The following is a 24,019-nucleotide window of genomic DNA, read 5'->3' on the forward strand; positions in this document are numbered from 1 at the left end:
GCAGTTGTAAATTCTGTAAATAAACTTCGTGTTCTAAGTGTAATCGAAGCTTTCATAACATACCGCGGTGGCGCACAACTTATGGCAAACGATCACTGGCTTTCAATGTACCGTATCTTTTAAACAAATATGAGAAGCAGGGTATCGATTTTAACCATGTTTGTAAAAAAAAAAGTTGCGTGATTATTTTATGTCTGAACTGTACTGAACAGTGGTATCTGTTCTCACCACCACACACTTCTTTCATCGTACAATGTAATATTTTTTTAAACAGTTGTGCGGAAAAAATGTTTCGATATAAATCTGTTTACAGCAAGCATGTTTTAAATGTACGTATCATGATCTGACGTCATTTTTAGTATACTTACCTTTCCGCTTATGTATGCACGTGTATACAGTGTATATATGTATCTCTTACGTTTACCAGTATTCTATGTCCTTAGTTGTTGTTTGTTTTACTACTCTAAATATCCTTTCTTCATTAAGTACCCTATGTTGCCTAGAAATGTATGTGTACGCTGCCTTGTGTATGGGCCCCCAGTACCCCCAGGCACCATCAAGCTGCATTTCGCCGCTTTTCGCCTGGGGTGACCCCCAACTTTATGTTGGAAATAAATTTTCTTGATTCTTGATACTGTGCCCACTCGCACCTGAGGGCAATTTATCAATTCTGGCACACAGGGTATTCAGCTTATTCTTAGCGGAAAAGTGGACGTGAATATTAAACTTGTGTGCAATCTTTTTAATACGGTGAGAAAGGCCATGAACATATGGGATCAACGCCAGTTCGTTACCCTTTGCCCGTTTGTCATCTAGCGGTTTTGCTGGACCCTTTCTAACTTTGTTCACAATTTTTAATGACGCAGAAACAATGGCGTCAAGAGGGAAGGCCGCGTGTTTCAGACGCTGAACTTGAGATAAGAGGCTAGAGGACATTTTGTGGACGCAAGATTTGGTTAGGGCAGAAAAGTTTTTTGACACAATGAGGCGCGAATCAGAGAGATAGCTGAAGCTTTTGCTATCAGCAAAAATGGTGACACGTGTGTCAGAACGCCATCGATTGTGTTGCTCGATTGTGAGATGGTTTACTTGGACAATACTTAAATTTGCTGTATGCCTGCAATCTCTTGTCATGTGCTTAGGGTGCGCGCGCATTTCTGTTTCCTTCTTTTCTTTTTCTTTTCTTTGTGCTTGAATAAAGCATTTAGTTGTCAGTCAGCGCTCGTGTTGTGCAGTCTCTTCTTTGTGTCTCGTTTTTTGCGCCGTTCAATATGGATTTACCTCAAGTCACGTACAGTGTGTAGCAGTAGTTTCTGGCGTTTCACGTACCGAGACCACGATATGTACAGTTAACCACAAAAGTTTACGGACCACGCGAGCGCGTGGCCCAGAGCCTATTCGCGACGTTTCCGCTACGTCAGCGGCGATCGACAGCAGCGCAGCGCCCGAGGCGCATCCCTCCCTAATCGATGGCCTGTCTGTTTTCTGACTGAGCAGAAATATTTTTCGCCTTTCACTTTTTCACAAGACGTGCTCTTTGGCAGCCACGGTCTATCCGTATAACTGTTATCAGTCGCATTCTTTCTCGCAAGGTGATACCAACCCAACGGCATGCCGTTCGAGGCATGGCGTAATAGCTTTGATCCTGCTGTAAAAGTAGAAGTGTGACGATCATATTGCAGAATTGCGATAACCGCTTAATGCGTTGTGCGGGAGTAGAAGATTGAAAGGCCAGTGAATAACAATAAGACCATTTCCGGCCCAGCGCCGCGCTCGACGGCAGATGGCGCACCGCTAGGTGGCGCGGACAGGCAGTTTGGCATAGAGTTACTGTATAGGGGGTATGCACCTGACGTCATCCGCAAGGAGCGCTAGCGTCGTTCCAGGATGCCGCCATTTTGGCGGTCTCGGTGGTTCGAGGCGCTCACGGTGGTACTGTGGAACTATCTGTTTTTTCGCTTTTCTTGGTGCATCTGTGGACTGCAATGGACTTAAGCGCATACGCACGTGGGTTAGATAAACCTGCGCGATTGCGCTACCTGGAAAAAGGGCGTCTGTGCGGCGGCGCAGACCCACTCGAACTCGAAGACGCTGAACTTCAACTCGATGTCGCACTGCATGCTGCCGCGGGTCGACTTCACCGACATCAAGTTTTGTGTCGCGTGAGCAACTGAAAGCTTATAAATCCATGCACGGTCACAACTATCTCATGAGCGGATGGGTGCAGCAGCTGGGTGTCAAGGTTCTCCAAGGCAGCACGATAGTTGTAGTTGGAAAGGTAAACAGACTTCCCTCGTCCACTTGTAATCGCGTTTATTGTGCCGTGCGAGCCCTCTGCCGATACTGTAAACCCAGTAACGGGATGTAATGGCAGGGAAGAGATCGCAGCAATTGCTGCAGTGCATTTTCAAATGGTTTTTGCTTCTCAACAACCGCTACGTGCGGTGCTAATGTGTAGCCGATTTATCGCAGCTTTTTAGGGCAGGCGTCGAAGTTCTGCCGTACAGCACAATCGCTGTTGTCAGAAAAGTAAGCCGACTTCCCCGTTTATTCCTCATCGCGTTTGTTCTATCGTGCTAGCGCCGTGTGAAACCCGTAAACACGGTAACGGGACGTCAGGGCAGGAAGGGATTACAGCACTTGCCAGTGGCTGTTTCTAAATGGTTTTCGCATTTCAACAACCGCTGATTGCCTTGCTCGTGTGTAGCTGAGTTATCGCAAGCGTTAAGCGACAGTTCTAGCTAGGGCGACGCGCAGCTTCCTGAAGGATTAAGTATGATCTAACTCCATTCCGCGTTAAACGCGATCGCCAGAATTTAAGAATCCGCGTTGCGTCGATCTCTTACGTCGTGCAAATCAGCGTTGACGTTGCTTTATTCAGACATTTCTTAGTGTTCCAACTTTGCAGCTACGATAGCTTTCTAATTTATTTCAAATGTTTAGGTCACATCACTGAGGTTGTCTGTTTGTACTCCCAGGTTCGTCATTCACAGTCATTTAATGAAAAGCTCCTTACGCCGTGGCTTCTCATCAAAGAAGACAGTGAGGCACAAGCTGCTCACTCGACCTGCAAAGCTGGCCTTTGGTATGAAAAAGAAACCAACAGAGGCAGCATTCTGATCCACAGGCTTCTTTTTCGCGTGGTTGTTACAACCAAACACGGCGCAGTTCACCATTGTCGCAGCTGGCTGACGTGCAACCGCGGCACATACCGTCTCTCCGCACACGCAAATAAATTCGTTCAAAGATTTGCACGTAATAAATACGCACCGCGCACGAGACACTGCTGTGCGTGGGCTAAGCAGAACGCATACAGAACGTAGCCCGATACTGCCGGTACTGCTATCTGCTACTGCGCTCACGAACGGCCGGACCGCCAAAATGGCGTCGCTGCCCGGCGATGCTATCGCCACCTCGCGGATCAAGGTACAGTGCATACCCCCTATATGCTACCTTTAGGTAGCAGAGTTGCGCATCTGTCTTCCAACGCCGCTAGCAAGCTGCCGCTTGGGCCAATTTGTTTATTTCTCGACGCCGCCGCTGCAGCGAGCTGAATTAACACTAGCCATTGACAGCCAATGTTTATCGTCGGTCTTCGACACGCCAGACAGGTTAATCGGCGACACGGTAGGCATGTCGCCTGCAAAAACGAAGTGCGACTTCACCGCATAACTGTGGTTGGTAGCCGGACCTATGCGCAACTCTGCTACCTAAAGGTAGCATATGCAGTGACTCTAGTTTGGCATAGAGTTACTGTATATGCTACCTTTAGGTAGCAGCATGGAGGAAGGAATATATTCCGTGGGTAGCAGAGTTGCGCATAGGTCCGCCATCTTGCCCGCCGTGGCATCCACGCTAAGCAGGAAAGCCACCTCTCTGGAATGTAGGAGCCGACGCGGCTGCTGTTGTTGCTGCTGTCCTCTCGGCCCAGCGGCTCCGTGCACCTTCGCGTTCGTTCATAACGCGTCGCTGGCGCAATGACTTTCGATTCGAAGAAAAAAAAAAAGAAGAATGGAAAGCTCGGAGAAACAACAATTTGAGATGGAACAGGTGGAGATGGAACACTATCGCAAGTAATATTTTTGTTTAAATGGCAACTAGAAAAAGTGCGACGGTCACGATTCTGGATCAATTAAATTCAGCCTAATTATTCGTTTCACGTAGTTTTTGATCCCTAGCAAAAATTCCCAATAAAAAACCAATAGCCTATTGGGTTATTGACACCTATTGGTCTATTGGTTCTATAGGTCTATTGGAACTGTATTTGGCTATTGGTCTATTGGTTCTATATCAGCCTACTGGACCTATATTGGTGTATTGGTTCTCTATTAGCCAATTGGAATTATATTTGCCTATTGGTTCTGTATTTGCCTGCTGGCATTGTATTAGTTTTGTATTTGCCCACTTCTCAGCCCCATTAGAATTAGTCTTGCGCAAGTGTTTTATGGGTGTCTTGTCGTCATGCAGAAGGCCCACACTGTGGCAGCGCCCCTGCAATGATAATCACAGTGAATGAATGAGGCATATGTTCAAATATATTATCATAATCAAAACTACAAGTGCTTCTTCTGGCCCTTGATGATGTTGGCGATCTTGCGGGCGACTATTTTGCCAAGGCAACTATGTCTTGTGTCAATTTCTTCTGGACTGCCTCATCCGCACTCAAGGAAGTGCCTGAAAGATTCTGTAATAAACAGAGCCATGAAATCAGAAAACAGTAACACATGTTTAATTAAAGTTTACCTTCGAAGCAATGTATAGAAAGTAGGCGGCACAGTGAGAAATTATCTAGACCTTAATTCACTGCGCATGTTCACAATGTTGCAGGAGCTGAACTATAGCAAAAAACTGAGTGAAATATTACACACCCAACTGTGGCTTATTGCGTGGAAGAAAACAGTATATCGGCAAAATTTTGCGGCAAAAAAGGAAGGAAAAGAAAGGGGCAAAATTTTTTTTTAAATTAAGCAGCACCTTATCCCACTTACACGCTTGCGTCCTGTGTTTTTTGAGCTGTACCCAAGAATGAACTGCAAACTCGTCCTTAAATTACAGCAAACTCAATAATCACTTACTATCTGTGACGTGCTCTTTTTCACGATGGTGGTGCGACTATCATACCTAGAGCATGCCACTAAATCTCAACTTAAAGATGGCATGAAATAAATTAAGCTAGGGTAGATTCACGATGAGGCAACGGTAATATGTAAGACAGTAGTAAAGGCAGCCTAGATTCCATATCGTTCCAAGCCCAACACAGCAGTCAGGCTGCAATGAGTTGGATATAACACACGTGCTGCATGTTACGTGCTTATGCAATTAAGCCAACAACATTAATAAACCCACTCCTGCGACAGTCCTAATTGGGCTGCAGTATGTAAAAATAAAAAAATATGAAATAAAAAATCGCACCAGTGCAGCTTACATCGACTAGAGCGTTTTACTATGAGGCGATAAACGCGTTTTCGGCTTAACACGCACGTTGTAAATACTTACAAAGGGCTTGCGAGACTCCAACTACACTCACGAGCAGGGCGCCTGTCCTTTACCTCTAATCTATGCTACGTTTTTTTTGTGCATACTGACAAACACAAAAACAAACTGCAATAATATATGCGCTCAATCATTCAACTTCTGAGAGCGTGTGGACTTGCAATCGAGGCGTCGCTGGTCTCGCTGTCATCAAATATACCGGAGACAAAGGACGAGGGACTTGTTTTCCCGACCTTTCAGCTTCGTCCCAAGTTTGAATACAAAAAAAAAGGTGATATCAAATAAATACTAAATAGGAGTAACTACCATGCCCACTCAACTCACCAAACAATCGGAGCACATGGGCCTTGTTGCTCGTCTTGCCATTATTCTTGGTGCCGCTTTGTAGAGTCGAAATCGGTCGAAATCCAAGACATTTATGGCTCAGAACGTCTCCATCTGATGCACGCTGAACACAGTCTTCACGTTATCGTCGCGGAAGCACACTAAAGCAAACATCGTGTAAGCAGGCTTACGTGAAGCACCGAGATCACACAAAGCGCGCGCTAGGGCGACAGACACAACGTTTTGGCTTAGCTTGGCCGCAGGCTGGGCTTGTCTTCGTATCGGCCGAGCGCGGATGGCGCGCCAAACGCACGGTCGGTCGCGTTTGCAGATCCACAATTCTTTCTCCTGTATCTTTGCAGCACTACTTATATTGCTTAGCATAAATAGTTATAAACTTTACATATTATCCAAAGCTTATCTTAAAGCTTAGCACATGGCTTAGCCTGCTTAACCAAGGAACGTGTAAAAAAAGAAATGTTCACACATGCAGCGTCGCCACGCCGCGCACCGTCTCACTTTTTTTTTTTTTTTGTCACCTGGGTGGTTCTATGCCGGTTGTGATCTCATGGCGGTTTCTTTATTATTATTCTGTGGTGTCTGTGTTGTCGATTCCTTCGCAAGTTCTTCTTTAGCGTGTTTTACTATAGTGCCCGTTTACCGCACGGCATGTACGGAGACACCGTACCGCCGTGGTCGACACGCAGCCTTTTTATATAACTCTTTTAGTCGCGTGAGTTGCTAACTGCACACGGTGTCTCACGGTGTACGATTAAGCTCAATCGGGATCAGACTTATCAAAAGTGAATTGATCCCGTCTGCAGCTTGCGTGTAATATAGCCAATCATGATCAAGAAATTTGATCGGGATCGGGTCCGACGCGCTCAATCAGTCATAAGATGTTATAAACAGCTAGCTACCAACAATAAAACTTCTGTTGGCCTTATACATCTTCTGTTAGTACATTAAGAAACCAATAGGAGTACTTATTTGACCAATACAACTCTTATTGGCCCAATAAGTCACCGATAGGCAGCACCGATTTGACCAATACAACTCCTATTGGTCCAATAAGACACCAAAAGGCAGCCCCTATTTGACCAATACAACTTCTATTGGTCCAATAAGACACCGATAGGTGGTGGCTATTGGTGTCTATTGCTACCCATAGAAGTCTTATACAACCAATACAGCTCCAATAGATGTCCTATAGAACCAATAGCGATTTCCTATTGGACCAATAGGAAATCCTATTGGTATTTTTGCTAGGGATGCAGCGCTTCAAAAGATTAAGTGGATAGCTCGAGAAAACAAGTGCTAGAATTATCACTGTGTTTTTCAAATGGCGCAAGCTAACGGGAATTTCGTGTACGTCTAGGTAGATGCTTCAAACTTTTATGCCGCACAGTGCTCGGAATGAATCATGCTGTTTTGATAGACCTGTAAGGTTCATATTCACACACATCGCCTCCTTCACGCAGTCACTAGCGCATATTTTTACCGTTTTGTCCCGCTCAATTTTTAGTCAACCCTTGACCAGTGAGAGAGAAGCAATATATGTCCTGTTCGCTATCGCCGGCTTCTGACGTCTCATGCGCAGCAGCCACTTGAGACGGCGACGGACGACGGAGACAGACTTGGCACATGGAATCGAGAAGGCATAGAGTTTCATTATTGTAAGAAACTCTATGCGAGAAGGCCTTTCCGTGTTCTTGTCGGTTCGTGCAGTGGGGAGCGCAGCATCCTGTCATTGTCGCAACTTCGCAACACTGAGTCAAGGCGCTGCGCCGCGCAGACGTTCGCAAAAACGGACAGCAGAAGATACCACCACAACAACGACAAACAATCCGAACTCAGCTGGACCGCCTTGCGCTACCAGGGCCGTAGCCAGAAATTTTTTTCGGGGGGGGGGGGGGTTCAACCATACTTTATGTATATGTTCGTGCGTGCGTTTGTATGTGCGCGTGTATATATACGCAAGCAAAACTAAAAAATTTCGGGGGGGGGGGGGGGTTGAACCCCCCCCCCCCCCTGGCTATGTCCCTGCCATGGACATTCGTGGTAAAGTGAGTTCACTCTGCAGCCGGTTTAACACAGGTATCTCGTACTTCTTTTTTTTTTTGTCAGCAATCAGCTGAGGTGTGTTTATAGGAGAGAAAAGAAGGTTTTTTTTTTTGTGCTGATATTCGATGTCAACGCTCTTGTGATTAATCGACATCATCGAAAAGGAAAAGTTTTTTTCTAAAGTGTTCAATGGCCCCATCACCATCACCACCACCAACGCCATCATCATCACGAAAAAAAAAAAAAAAGTCAGGGTTGCCAGGTTGGGCTATGAATAGCCAAATTGGGCTACTTTCTTGTGGACTTGGCGGGATTTTTTGTCGTTGGCTATTTGGCTACTTTTGGGCTATTACCTGCCTTCGCTTCAAACGCTTGTTTTCCAGTGCCTTTTCTCCTCTTTAGTGGTGGTTGTGCCTCAAGTTCGTTGTGAATCAAGTGTTTACGTACACAGTTATCTTTACTTCACTCTTTCTACTATCCTTTACCTGTGCTTTTGCATTCTTTAGGTATCAGCAGGCTCCACTAGACAATTACGGTAGTCAGTAATGACGAATCTGTTCCCTTACAATTAAGGCGAAGCTTCCTTTGCCGGGTTTCGCGATGCTGCTGAGTTGTTCCTTATCACGGCGAATAAATTTGTGGATTTAAATATAAAGTGTAAATGATAGCATACACGTAGTAACTTGGAGCCTCGTAACGTTTTTCTGTGCTATGCCTACTATCACCAGATTTTACGCATCGCTGTTGATATTAAAGGATATAATTTACCGCTTTACTTTAGCTTAGCTTGATATGGATTCCAACATATGCTCTGAATGTGATCCGCATCGTTTAGCTTTAGTTATTCGCTTTAAATAACCACGGCCGCTACACAAAAAAACGTAGCGGCCGTGAAATAACAAACGAGCAATCACTAAAAACATTCGTCTCCTCCATGGGGTTCTCCATTTCTTTGATTACAATCCTCACATTGTGTCGTCACTTCAAACAAAACAAACAAATTAATAATAAGCAACAAGAAAACAGAAATTCCAGCAAATAAAGTGACATTTCCTTTCTATTTCTACTACCTGCACCACACACGCGATCTTGCAAGCAGCAGCACAATTGGAGACATGTATAAACTCTCCGTGTATAAATTATAATAAACGGAAACCTTTTTCTATATTTGCTCTCTTTGGCTATTTTGGGCTATTTTTTATAAATTACGTTTGGCTACTTTTGGGCTATTATTGGACAGAAATTTGGCGGGTAGCTCTCCGAGTACCTGGCAACCCTGAAAAAAGTGCGCATATCGTGAAAACGCCGTGTTTTCGACACCGGCTTTGTGCTTGCTGCTCGTGGCAGCTTTTGCCCGGAAAGTACGCTAGGGACTGTACGGAAAGATTTGGAGGTTGCCCAGGAAGTATGTTTGCAGCAGAGACAGAACCACGTAATGTAAGTCTTCACGCCGAAACAACTTGTGCGGCCGTTGGCTGATGCGTGCATCCTTCGCATGCTTATGAACGCGCGCCCACTAACTTGTCATGATTGTACAGCAAGAAAGAAACGAGAAAGTAGACGAAGTAGCTGCTCATACGCTGTACAACTGTCTTACGGTGCTTCTAAGCAAATCATATTCGAGTGCCGTAGTGTATTTAGTACATAGAAAAAAAAAGTGATGAGTAGGCTTAAATATATTGCGTGTAACAAGCCTTTGGCAGGACTACAGTTGGGCATGAGCAAAACATGTATGTTGTGAAATCCACGCTGTAAATAAGCGGCTTCTGTATTGGTTTGTGCGGGGTTATGTTTCGCTGCGTTTGTGTCATACGTCCGGAGTAGGCCAGTGCCGTTGTCAGATGGGGGGAGACGCAGCGCCCGGAGGCGCTTTGTCCCAGAGTTCGATACTCATCAACCCATCATCATCCGTACGTCTATCCCTGCACGACCTCCCTCCCGGGTTGAGGAGGGGAAGATTTGTTTCGGAAAGACTGTCCTTGCCCGGACAAAGGGCTACCTCTCGGCGCAGAGCGCCTAGCAGACGTATCCAGTCTCACGGCCCCACGCCAGAGACTCGGGCCAGGGGGCTACAGTTTGGTGCAGCAACTTCTGTCGCCGCACACAAAACAGACGTACTGTCGCGCTCAGTGTGAGCTACATCACGCAAGCGCATGGCCGAGCGCTCTGCAAGGTTGTACAGTGGCGCCGATCATGGCATATTTTCGAGTTATCGGGAGAGAGTTTGGCTGCTCGTGCCAGCGCGCATCGCCCCCACTTGCTTGCTCTGACCCTCGAAGTTATCTTCGAAGCTGATAACACCGCAGGGCAAAACAAGGGCGAGGGTGAAAGTGGGGGTGATGCGCGCTCGCAGGGACAGCTCAACTCTCTCCCGATAACTCGAAAATATGCCGTAATCCGCGCCACTGTACAACCTTGCAGAGCGCTGGGCCACGTGCTCGTGCGATGTAGCTCATACTGAGCGCGACAGTACCCGAGAAAAACCGCACGGCTGCAAGCCGGCGGGGTCCTACCCGGACGGGGGTGCCACGCTTCGGCTCGACGAGCCCAATCGCCCAGCACAGAACAGTGGTCGCAGAGGGGCTACTGTTTGGTGCAGCAACTTCAGTCGCCGCATACAAGCTAGACGTAGCCAGGGAGTACCGCGGGGCTGAGAGCCAGCGGTGACCTACCCGGACAAGGGGGTTGTCGTTCGGCTCGACGAGTCCAATCATCGAGCACTGAACTGTGACCGCATAGGGGCTACAGTTTGGTGCAGCGACTTCAGTCGCCGCACAAGAAGCAGACGTGTCCAGGGAATACCGTGCGGCAGAAAGCCGGTGGTGCCCTACCCGGACAAGGGGGCCATCGTTCGGCGCGGCGAACCGAGTCGCCGAGCACAGAACAAAAACGACCGACAAGGACCTCGTGGGCGGGGCCCAACAAGGCGACTGGATTACCCGAGCGCATGCACGGCACGGGTAAGCAACAGCTGAGGCCTCGACCGTCGTCACCGCAGGGAAGCAACAAACGTCGCAAACACCCAGACTGGCTTGGGCTGTTGATTCCGCAAACACAAGTGACTGGTACGCTAGGCCAGGTCAATATACCTTGAAGAGAGCCATCATTAAAAGGTAATGATCTGCCCTCCTGACTCACTAAAGATGACTGCTGGACCGTGCCAGGCTTCGAGAAACTTCTTCACGCCGGGGTGCTGCCATTCCCGGTGTAGAACAAACCAGATCTCCTTCCGCACTTTTGCAAGTACTTCATGAAGACCCGGACGCCCCCCATTGAAAACGGCAGCGCACCGTGCTACCCAAACTTGGTAAGAGCACTCCACGAGAAGAAGCACGTACTGGTTTACCGCCTGTGCAGGCAGGGGATGCAAGAACTGAACGGTTTCGAATGGAACTCCGGGGTGACCAAACAAGCTAGCTATCCTTTGAAGGAGGACTGCTGGGAGTGCACACTGAGAGATGTGAACCAAGACCTCCCTACTGCCACAAAACGGACACTTTCCTCTGTAGGGATTTTCTTGAAGGGCCTGAATGTTATGCGCAGGCACCCTCTTGTCAGGCGGTACATGAATGTAGCGCACTTGGCGTCCAGAAAACTGGCAGTGATGAGCTTCCAGTTAGGACTGTGGCGGGATAGGTCAGATCTCACACAGTTGGCCGGGAGGTCTGGCGTGAGTAAGTCAACTAGATCGTGGAGCTCGAGAGAAGCTAGCTCTATCCCTGGGTTGGCCTCACGGAGACGAGTTGAAGTGGAGGTGGCCCCCGCATAGAAGGGTGAAGGAGTTCCCGCCCGGGGCACTGAGTTAGAGAATGTTCCGGCGAGAACTGCTGCAACTGGGTGCTTAGAAAATAGGATGCAAAACTTCGAGTTAGGAGCATATCCGAGTAGAGAGCTACCCACGTCCATCTAAGATGCAGCGCAGTGGCCACGATGCCCAGGTCGGGAATTCAGTGTCCTCCCTTATTCCTGGGCAACTTGAGCACAGGACGCGCCACATACATAGATGAGCCACTTTATAGGAAACGAAAGAGGAGCCCTTCCAAGACTAGCTTGGTTCGGGTTGCAACCGGCATAACGGAAGCTACATAGGTCAGAAAAGAAAAGAGCAGCGATCGAATGATCGTTACCCTGGCCGTCAATGGACTTCCCAAGGCACTGATTTCCTGAATCCTACCGGTCAGCTTTTGCTTAGCCAGCCGCCAGTTTTCAGTAGTCAGGCCATCCGGTTCAAAGTGGAAACCCAAAATACGTTGCCGTTGTTGCACGGGTAAGCCGTGAACGGGACGCGGACTGGAAGGAGCGGAGTTCAGATACATGACTACACTCTTGGGCCTGTTAATCCTGGCTCCGCTCGCCGAGCAGTACCCCTCCATGACGTCCAAGACTGTGCAAACTGTTGCCTCGTCAGGGATGACAACGGAGATGACATCTGCATAAGCAAACAGTGCGACAGGAGGGGAACCTGGTGGAAGGGGAAACCTACCGATGGTGTTGTCACTGGAAAGCCTCTGCAGAAGCGGCTCAAACGCGAGCACGTAGAGGGCAGGCGAGAGCGGGTCCCCCTGCCTAACTCCACGACCCATGCCAAAAGGCTCCGAGATGCGGTCCTGTATTACAACAGCCGAGCTAGGACGAGAATAGAGTGCCCTAATCATGCTGATAAACTGGCCACTGAAGCCGACCTCTCTTAAAACCTTGAAATGGTACCTATGACTGATAATGTCGAACGCCTTTTCTTGATCGAATGAGCAGAGAATGCCGCTGAGATTCCATGCATTCGCCCACTTGATCAGGTCCCTGACAGCAAAGCCATGTAGCTGGCAGGACCGCCCTGGGACACAACATGCCTGGTACGAACCCAAAACCGTGCTGAGCACTGGAGTGAGTCTGACGGCACTTAGCTATGAGCTTGTAATCTCACTTCAGAAGGGTGATGGGCCGCCAGGCTCTCAGGTCAGTGCGTCTCAACTCGTCCTTGCATAGGAGAGTGATAAGCCCTGCCCTTTGAGTTGTTAAATTGAATTGTGTTTATTCACAACAAGGTTGCGAGGATGACCAGGCAGAAAAGCTGCATTGAGCAGCTTGAGGGGAACCTGACCACCTCATACACTGGGGAGCTTCGCAGCGGTCAAACAAACACACGGTATACATAATGAATGAACTAACTATAACAGCAAAACAGGAAACGGTCGGAATAAATAAACAAGGTTATTGTGGAAACATTAAAAAAAAGGGGGGGAACAAAATAGGCCAAGTGCTAAAGACAGAAAAAGACAAACAAATGAACCCATGGCAGCACAAGCAATCACATAAATACGTCGCGTAGCCTTTTTAGCGACAGAGTTGATACACTGAGACCATTGATTTAGAGCAGTAGGTAAACGAAACTGTAGCATTTGGTCACCGTATTTAGTTCTGTTTTTGTTAACGATCCAAGGTTCTGAATGACGAAATTTATACAAAGAATTATGTTGCTGTAAGGATGCCAATTTTGTTAAAGCGTTATCATTCTTAATTTTTTCCATTCTATACATGCGACAAAGCCTATATGTATACAAAGATTCAATTCTTATAGTTCTAAGCTTTGTAAATAAAGGAGCAGTATGCCAAAGATATGGCACCCTGGAGACAAGGCGTATTGCTCTTTTTTGTAATACCATCAGCTTGTGAATGTTTTCATCTGAAGTTGTCCCCCAGGTCCCTCAGACTAGTATTCCGTATTGAACAAGTTGCTGACAGGGTCCTCCCACACAGAAGTCTGTTTACCAGAGTGGTAAAAGGCTTCCGCAAATCCTTCCAAAACTTGACATAAAATTCTACTGTCAAGCCATCCGAGCCTGGGCTGCGATTGCGCTTCATAGATTTCAGGGCTGCAAAGAGCTCCTAATAAGTGGGGAGTCGCAGATGTCGACCTGTTCATAGGTCTTAACGAAAGGAAACGAGTACGGAGAGGGAGGTGGCTTGGCATAAAGGAAGAACTGCTGCGCCAGCTCCAATACTCCGTCCTGCGTTTCAACTAGATTGCCTGTACTTGGATCTGTGAGAGAAGTCACAACCATGCTCTTTCGAGCTATTCACATGACGAAGTGCACTCCCGCCGGGAATGGCTGGGTGCACTAAAAGCCCCTCTACTTCGTAAAAGTGCCGCCATCTGCTCTCCCCTCCGCTGCCTCCTCTCCTGCGAGTCTTTCGCATGCGACAGCGGCGCCCCCTTGAACGCGCCATGTGGACGAGTGAAGCTTTCAGGCTGGTTGCGCGCCACCATTGCCACATTAGCCACAGCCTCTCAGCCGTGGCTGCATGCCGTGCCTCGCATGTGGCTGTGTGCAATGATTCACTCTTCATTTCTGCGTTCATTCTCTCAGTTGGTGTGGATGTGCGCACCATCTGATTTAATGATATAGTGCGCCAGAAGAGCTGCTGCAAGCCATGCACAATGCATAAGGAATTGCACGTTGTTTATGCTTCTTTTCGGAGTGCAGCATTTCCCTGTGTATCTGTCGCAGATATCGGTAACTGGGTTTATATAATGAAGGTTGAAATGAAGTTCTGTAAACACAGCGTACTATTTATTGCATCGGGGAGAAATATTTACAAGGCAGCTGTGGTGTCAAGCCATGCCATTTTTGAAGGAATAGTTCCCGTGCGTATAAACTATCTCTGTCGTATATAACTGCAGCAATACCTGCAATCCCATGAAGGTGCTCGATCAAAACTTCATGACATTTCACATCCGTTACTTCTCCTCGGCCTGCCTGACGCGGTGATGTAGTGGTTTCGGCGCTCGGCTGATGACGGTCGCGTGTTCGGTCCCGGCATTTCGATAGAGGCGAAATGCTAGAGGCCCTTCCTAGCCACAAAAGTTACTTGCTGAGCAAGTAACTGTCTTGGTGCATGACAAATTACACAAAACACGTGACAACCTGAGGAAGTAGTACACCACATATCGCACTTACCTCACAAAGTCGCGCCGATCTTGGCTCGAAGTTGGCTTACTCTGTGGAGCCAGACCTTGCGACGACCTTCGTTCTCTTTTCCGCACAGAATGGCAAAAAGCTTTTTCAATTGGGTGTCGCAGAATACTTGGCGCAAACGGACGAGGCACAAGAAGAGAAGACTACTACACGAGCGCTCGTGTAGTCGTCTTCTCTTCTTGTGTCTCGTCCGTTTGTGCCCAACTGTATTCCAGAATGAACCAATGCGCCCAACGGTTATGGCAGCCAAATGCACAGTAACCTGGCATCATGACAAAATGAGCGAGACGCACGCGTACACTTCACACTTAGTGCACTTCGCATGCAGCGAACACACAGCACGTGGCACGTTGGAGCTTCCAACATGGCACCGCGAGGCAGAGCAAACAAAATACCAAGAAAGAAGGGCGCGCGCTACCACGTGACTGCAGCCACCCTATCGGAGGTGGGGAGAGGAGGAAGCGCCGCAGATCAAGAGAAAGATGTACTTTTCCGAAGGTAGAGGAGCTTTAGGGTGCACGACGATGCGGCGTCATCTACGGGGAGCTGTCGACTTGAAGCAGTGTGCCTTATTTTAGTGGTTGTATATGTGCACTGCATGTGTGATCGACATGACAGATTTTATTCGAAGTATGTAGTCAAGAGAACATCATCTTTCGCTTAATGTGAGCCCGAAAAAAGTGCGCTGAAACTACCACACGTTTGTTACTTTCAAATTCAATCCAAACAAAGACATGCAATTATACGGCGTGTTAAATATGCTGTATCGAATAACATTAGTAAGGAAATGTGGAATTGGGTTTATTCTGGATTGTCCACGTGCCAATTTCGCTTCGTCAAAGGCGTTAGGCCTTTTGCAATAGTCACAGCTCGCTTATGATGGCCAGCGCAAACAAGGCGAGAGTACGTGACACAGGTTCAACTGATAGACAGCGCCTGTGTCGTGTGCTTTCTTGCCTTGTTTGCACTGGCCGTCATGAGTATGTTCCAAGTAGCCCAATTTGCTATGTTACTTCAGTCGCAGTTTGGCTAGAACGAAGTGCTGAAGCTCTCGCGGCTTGTGTGCGTCAATTGACTGTACTGTCCAGCTGAAATGACAATGGGATGTGACCGTATCGTCGTGTGGCACCTGTGCGCGTACGACATATTGCGAAACGAACGCAAAGCCACTGCTCAACCTCGGGCACTGACGGTTTTTTAGTTGTAACAGTTCAGTTACCATCTTCATGAACTCAACATCCGTTTTAAAGTGCAACACTTCAATTGCCGTCTAAATAAACTCGACCTCTGGCACGGTTGATGTTTCACAGTGTAGCAGTTCAATTAACGTCTTCACAAACTCAACCTCGGGCACGGACTTTCTTTTAAAGTGTAACAGTTCAATTACCGCCTTAATGAACTTTGTACGCATGGACAACAGCTGAGCCAGCACCAATCCATAGATCTAGGGATTTACGCGCGCCAGCATCGTTCCCCTCAAAAACATGGTCGTGCACCCAGCCATTTCCGGCGGGAGTGCACTCCATCGTGTGCATAGCATCACTCAAATGTTAATGGAAGGCATGCTCACACATGCATCACCTTGACGAGCCATCTCGGCCGCCTAAGTCTCTCAGCGGATTACTGCTTCTGTAAATAATTACACCTTCAATGTACACGGGACACAACCACAGCCCTTGCAGTGTGCACTAAAATGTCCGGTACTGCCAGTATGCATATCACATATATGCTTGCACAAGCACACATTGATGCATCTTGAAATCTGCCCAACAGACTGCTTTTAGCAGGTTAATAATGTTCTGAACATTATCACCATAAGGTACAAACAACTTCTTGTGTTTCATCTGGCAGCTAGTTATTCTATTGTAGGCGGGAGAAGTTAGCTTGCATGGGCTGTGTAATTTCCAAGGCACAGAAAAAACCGCTTCCACATTGGCGTTTGCCACTATTTGCTTAAAGTGCTCTTAAACCACCCATAGGTCGAAAATTAGTTGTGGTGTTGCAGTTGTGCACGAGTCTACAACGAACACATAACCATGACAATTTTTCGAAACGGTGCCGTAATAGTGGAGTTACACGTGTTTGATGATACAAAAGATGCCCTCGCTCATTTCATTCTTTCCTTCGCTTGTCGGCTCGTCTCTCCTCCTGGCCGAGGTCTCCTCCTCACCGTGCAAGGAGGAAGAGCAGCAAGCGAGCGGACAAACAGGTGGTGTGGATGATGAGCAGACGTCGCGGAGAACCGTTAAGGGGATGAGGAATGCCGAAAGGCACGGAGAGGAGAAGGGATTGTTTCTTGGAACTTGTTGGGTACCCACGGCTCGTAGTGTGGGCATTGTTGATTGTGACAGCATTCTGCACTCGATGTGTGCGTTTACTTAAAATCTTTAAAAAATTATCGGAGGTGGTTTAGTGGCCCTTTAAGGTGGTGTGAAACCTGATGAATGTAAAAGATGACTGCCAGGTTCCTGAGCCCCCTTGCCTTCCTCTTTACGGACGTCACAAAAAAGGCGCTTGACTCCTTTGACCAGCATTGGATGCAACGACATGCCGCGGGTAATTGGCCTTGTCGGGGCATTCAACCTGATTCTCGAAACTATCCCTACACCTGTGCAAAGAACATGTCCTAAGGGAGTTAAAGAGCCACAAATTGACTGAAGCCACTTTTGAGTGGCCGGAAGAGAGGGTAGAAGCGGCTTTTTACCATGGGCTCATACTCCCAGCAGACATGCTTCGTCATGAAGCGAAACCGGACATAAGAAATCCAAGTGAATTCTGGCACTTCATGGGTAAGTAGTACTAGCGGATCGAGGGACACCTAAAACAATTCAGGGATGAGTGAAACGTACAAACTGAAGCAATGGACAAAAGAATTGAAGACAAAAAGATAATCGTCAACCTAGTGGAAAAACCCAAAGCACATTAGATCTATCCAAGAGGTGTGCTAACCTGCAGTCACTAGCTGCGAAAAATATATCACTGTGGGTGAGGGCGATGCAGGAGTGAATATACGCACCATGGTTCTGAATGAAGATGCCATCCTGCCATTCAATGAATGTTGATCCGATGTGTACCTGATGAAGCACAAAAGTGTAGAAGCTTGGGCGAGAGTTGCTTTTTGGTTCATGACGGCGTATATCAGAGTTTGCGAACATAGGAAACAAAGAGACTGATTTTTTATTTTGCAGAAGGGCAAGATGGTACATGTGCAGAAAAGGATAAAAGCAAGCCTAATCAGTACATCGACAGTCAAGTCACTCTTAGCACGTGTCCACGATTGCTGTAGAGCCCGGCCACGTAATCACGCTCCAGCCGTGAGAGTGCCAGGGATGGGTGCTTATGCAGCAGTCGTCTAGTTTGTACATCTTTTCCGCTTCTGTAATCTCATGTTTTAGCTGCAACCTGTGCCTTTGTAATGGGAACGGTGAGGTCCTTAAAATCTTCAAGTTAAGAACGCGGACGTTCCTAACAAACCGACGAGGCTGCTTGCAGGTTTTCACCAACACTTTATAAAAACATGAACGAAAGGCACACACACACAAAAGAAAACACAGCAAACAGAGAGAGAACTAACTACAAACAGTTTCTCAACAGCGAGCGTCCTTCGGAAAGTCAGCTAACATGAGCTCACCCATCGGTGAGTCCAATGCTTCGGGCGACGAGAGGAGACGACCGGTGCGGGAACTCTTGAGGTCGACGATTGGGTGCGAGGAATGCCGAGAAACGTGGTGTCTTGCCGAAGCGAAGCGTCGGAGGACGTCAGTGGCCACGTGAAGTCCTTGGCTCCAACTCGTGGACCGCTTCCCAGAGCGTCGACACTCGGGTCCGGTCACCCGACTGTATCGAACGCCGAGTCCCGTCTGCCACCTCTGTTTCTTCTTCTTCAACCCCCAGCTAAGAGAGATGGCGCATTCTTGCGCGAGCACCGGCGTCGTAGTCGTCGTCGTCGTCGTCTGCTTTTTCTATCACATCCCACAGGAGTATTGCGGATCTTCTGCGCGCACATCACACAGGCCCCCATTCAAGTCTTTTGTTCAATGGGCAACATAAACAAAAGGCGATACATGTGCGCGCACATCACACAGGCCCCCATTCAAGTCTTTTGTTCATGAAGGAACGCGAACAAAAGGCGATGCATGCGCGCGTCACTATAACACACACTTCATTCCAGGCTCTACAATCCTATTCACAGTTTTAAGTATTCTAGGAATATAACGCTCAACACATCGCCTCATGCATATGCCCATCCACAACTAAGTCGATGTATCGACACGCAAGGAAAAACAACACAGCGTTCTGTTCCCGGCCAGAATACAAAGGCGACACGGCGGTCGTGCAGTTGAACGCGGCGCTTAAAGTCGTCGCGCCGTACGCGAAACGAAGGACTTCTTTCGCTTACTTTGGTGCAAACCAGATCACGGACGCGCGTTCATGTTTCTGCACGAATGGATTTGGGAGCGCAGTCCATTCGACCACTCGTGCGTTGGCAGAGTCCGCACAAGAAAACATTTGCAATGCTCGCACCAAAGCTAACCTTTCTCTCTACACTGTACGAAACTGTCGTGGTTACAGGAGAAGTAGCTTGCTGGGATATGCTGTGTAGTCCATCTTGTCTTAGTGGTTTCTTTGTTTGTCAATGCTCGGACAGTCACCTTGGCTATGCCTACATACGTCAGAATACAGTTTCTGTCGGTGCCAGCCTTCCACGCAAACGGCATGTCCTTCTTTTTCTCCGAGCACTTGGACAAAAGCAGTCTGTTCGCTCCTGTCTTCATCTGTTAGAAGTAGCCCTCGCCGAAACGCTGGCAATAACAGATCACACTGTGTAGATTGATCTTGCCTTTCGGCGTCTTTGCAGCATTTACAGCAACACCAGTGGGAGTTTTCTCTTTTTTCTGGGATTTTGTATGGCCCGGCTCTGAAGCGTGGAACTCCATGTTCGCAAGCTTCATCTGAGAGTGCGCAGCTCATGCCGCTCTTCTTTGATGAACTTCTGCATCTCGTACGCCGGTGCCTATTAGGGGAAACAAGCTTATTGTACAAAGGCCCAGACTTTTGAAGTTGGCCCTGTAGACCTTCTTTGATGGCAGTCAACTCCGTAGACGAAGCCACTGCACGGGAATTATGATTCCTGTTCGAGTTGACGGAGTAAGGATCGTTGTCTGACTCTTCGGCCCCGTACTGCCATTTTGGGTTCGGGTCATTGGCTTCTCGGGCACCCACGATATTCCCGACAATCACTTGGCACATTGGCCGCTCCATACACCTCACTAGTAGTTTGCCTGTATAATACGGTGATGACAAATAGACCCATGCCTCTGGGAGATCGAGCGATGTCCCGTCCGCCAAGACAACAGTTCCGGTCTTTCCCGTTAGCGCGGTATCAGGCACTAAACTTCGCTGGACAATGACTGTGTTGCTACCAGTGTCTCGCAGCACTGTCACCTTACGTCCGAAGACGTAACCTTTCGTTGTCGGCATATAACTTTTCTTTGCGCCGTCTCGACGTTCAGGACTTTTGTCTTTCGCTAACACACCCAGAAGTAATGACTCGCCAGTGCTCCGAGACTCCTGTGTATTGGCTCGCGCCTGTCCCACGCATTCCCTTTGTGTTGGCGCACCTCCTGGTTCATCGTCCAACACACACGTCACGTTACTGACGGGCCTGCCCCGCTTACAATTAGCAGCAACATGTCCCGTCTTCTGACAAGCGTGGCAAAACGGTGGTCCGACCTTCCAGCGACACGTGGAAGCGTCATGTCCTACCCGGTTGCAAAGGAAACATTTTGTTGGCAGTGCTTTTTGCGGAACTCTGCAATACCTGCTTTCGTCGGCTGTAATCGGGTCTCCAGGCGTCTCTCCACATTGACCCAAATTGCGTTGTCGCTGAGCTTCCATGAAATGGTCGCATGCTTCCGACATCTCCGCTAAGGTCCTGCAGTTTCTCTCTCTTATAAACACCGCCAGCCTGTCATCACAGTTCTTCAGGAACTGCTCCGCTACCAGAAGGTCCCTCATAGCATCAAACGTTTTGTCTATTTCAGACATTTCGATCCATCGATCGAAGTATCCCTGAAGCCGAACAGCAAACTGGCTGCCCGTTTCGAGGTCCTCGGGCTTGCATGAACGGAACTTCTCACGGTAACCATCTGCCGTAAAACGAAATCGTTGCAACAAAGCCTTTCTTGCCTTATCGTAGTCCAAAGAGTCCGCGGGCGATAGCCGTCCAAACACTTTGAGGGCCTCGCCCACCAGAAGCATGCTCAATGCGGTTGCCCACTTATCTTTAGGCCAATCCTGCCCTGCTGCCACCACTTCGAAGCGCCTAAAGTACGCATCGAGGTCGTCCCGATTCTCATCAAAAGGAGGCATAAAGCTACGGGGGCATATTTGCAGGGGCACGACACGATCAGGGACGGCGGCCGGTTCTACGCGTCCACCCGCACCCGCTTCAGCTTCTGTGAGACGCAAGCGAAGCAACAAAATTTTCTCGTCCAACGCTGCCTTCTCGCGAGCCAAGACTAATGCGCGCTCCTCGCGCTCGGCCTGCTCGCGCCTCGCATCACGCTCCGCGGCACGCTCCTCTCGAGCACGCGCTTGCTCCTCCTCCACCCACTTTCGAAGCGCGTCCCCGGTCAAGCCTAACTTCTCGCTGGCGCTTACTAAGTCCTTCAGATCCATGTTTCGTTAGAGTAGCTTAACACTACAATCAGCCTCGTCCTGTCGCGGACGCCATTGTAATGGGAACGGTGAGGTCCTTAAAATCTTCAAGTTAAGAACGCGGACGTTCCTAACAAACCGACGAGGCTGCTTGCAGGTTTTCACCAACACTTTATAAAAACATGAACGAAAGGCACACACACACAAAAGAAAACACAGCAAACAGAGAGAGAACTAACTACAAACAGTTTCTCAACAGCGAGCGTCCTTCGGAAAGTCAGCTAACATGAGCTCACCCATCGGTGAGTCCAATGCTTCGGGCGACGAGAGGAGACGACCGGTGCGGGAACTCTTGAGGTCGACGATTGGGTGCGAGGAATGCCGAGAAACGTGGTGTCTTGCCGAAGCGAAGCGTCGGAGGACGTCAGTGGCCACGTGAAGTCCTTGGCTCCAACTCGTGGACCGCTTCCCAGAGCGTCGACACTCGGGTCCGGTCACCCGACTGTATCGAACGCCGAGTCCCGTCTGCCACCTCTGTTTCTTCTTCTTCAACCCCCAGCTAAGAGAGATGGCGCATTCTTGCGCGAGCACCGGCGTCGTAGTCGTCGTCGTCGTCGTCTGCTTTTTCTATCACATCCCACAGGAGTATTGCGGATCTTCTGCGCGCACATCACAGCCTTGCCCCCACCTCACACTGATGAAAAAGGGGGCTGCAACCACAGTCACAGCAATGAATGCCAAGGTTCCCATGCACCACATTGTGCACATTATTTTGATGCTTACGCCGGTGGTCGTTAACACACCTGCCGGTCTGGCCGACATATGCCTTTCCACACATCGGCGGGATTGAGTAGACTGCGCCTACTGTGCAGGGGACATAGCATGACCTGTGCACAACAGAGCATGAAGCAGAATTGGTGCGAGGTGTGTTTACTCACCTGCATAGTCTCTGCAATTTTTCAGGGGCTGAGAAAACCACCTGAACGGTGGCGGCCTGACCAGTCTTCTTTAATCTATGCGAAATGCTGTGCACGTAAGGTAGAATGACTGGCCGCCTCTTTTCAGAGCTGTCACACTGTTCAGGCCTATCTCCTTGCTGAATGACATTGAGCAGCTTTTCTGTCAGTGAAACAAGATGTGCTGCATATCTGGCTTTTGCCAGATGCTCCACCTGTTGTGCGAAACTGCGATGCATTGTGTGGGAGCAGGACTCCTAAAGGCGTTGGCAAGGCAAAGGTTGGCGATGCCCCCCTTAACCAATTTTGAGTGGGCTGAGCTGATAAGCATAGGTGGGGGGCTTGCCACTTCTTGGCTCATGCATCTAGCAAGGACGTGTGGGCTCGGTTGAAATCTGAAGTCAAGAAAGTTCAGGCTTCAAGTCAAGAAACCTCAGGCCGTCATCATTGGGCATTTCATACTGAGAACAAGCAGCTGCAAGCACTCGTGGAAAGTGGCCATATTATCAGAGGAAATATTCTGGAAATTCTGAATACCACATTTAACAAGCACTAAATAATCAACATAATGACAAACCTTAAAAATTCAATGTGTGTTAAAAAAAATGTGGAAAGTTTGCACTAAGTCACGCAAAGCTTGGCACAGAGAAGCTGGTTGATCCTCAAGTGTTTAGGCTAATGCCAGTTGCTGCCATGTTGTAACTGGTTGTTACTAGGCTTTGATATGTTGCAAGTCAGTTTTCCTATGTTGGGGTAAGTAGGTTTTACTTGAGGGTTGACCATCTTCGCTGGGCCAAGCTTTGCGCGACTTAGTGCAAACTTTCTGCATCTTTTAAAAATGAATCATTGAGACAGTGTCAGGGCAGACCCGTTTTATTCACACAAGCCACATGAATCTAGTAGCAGTCGTTTTCATCGTACCACCCACGCAGCACCGGGAATTTTGCTGGAAGATCTTTGTCGCCATTAAGTGCTTCGACGAATTCTTCTTCTATGTGTACAGGCATAGCATAGCTTGCAGTAAAGGTGGAATGCTAGAGAGACAGCAGAGCTGATGGGCACCTCCTGGCTTTTGCTGTCTTGCTAAGTTTTGCAGATTTTATCTTTATTTCTTCCTCTCTCTGTCTTTTCTGTTTATTTCTACTCACTTCTCTCTATCTTTCTGCATTATTCTCTCTCTTTCTCATTCTTTCTGTGCTATCTTTTACTGTCTTCCCTCCTTTCTCTCGTCACCATTGCATCTCTCCACCTCACGCTCATTTTCCTTTCCCACCCCCTCGCTACACTATGCTATACAAGGCTATGCTATGCTCTGCTAGCATGCCTGGATAGCCGAGTGGTTAGGACGCTCGCCTTTGGGATCGAGGGTATGCGGGCTCGAATCCCGCCTCGCGAAGTTTTTTTTTTTTTCGGCAAGAATTTTTCTCTTTCTCTGTACCTTCCTTTGTTTCTGTCTCTGTACTCTCTCACCCGTCGGGGTTATTACAGGCCACGTCGGAGAAATCGGCGCGCGTGTTCTGGGAGCAGAGAGCGCGTGCCAGTTCATGA

General features: G+C 48.3%; 1 protein-coding gene across 1 annotated transcript in view; it reads left to right on the plus strand.

Moving 5' to 3' along the window:
• The first annotated feature begins 9,166 nt into the window (after positions 1–9,166).
• Positions 9,167–24,019, plus strand: part of LOC119389333 (pre-mRNA-processing-splicing factor 8) — a 619,528-nt gene continuing 604,675 nt past the window's right edge. Inside the window, exon 1 of the mRNA XM_037656539.1 lies at positions 9,167–9,318. The gene's annotated coding sequence lies outside the window, so the exon portion shown is untranslated. The remainder of the gene's footprint in view (positions 9,319–24,019) is intronic.

Source organism: Rhipicephalus sanguineus, chromosome 4, assembly GCF_013339695.2.
Source record: "Rhipicephalus sanguineus isolate Rsan-2018 chromosome 4, BIME_Rsan_1.4, whole genome shotgun sequence".
NCBI classification, from domain to species: Eukaryota; Metazoa; Arthropoda; class Arachnida; order Ixodida; family Ixodidae; genus Rhipicephalus; species Rhipicephalus sanguineus.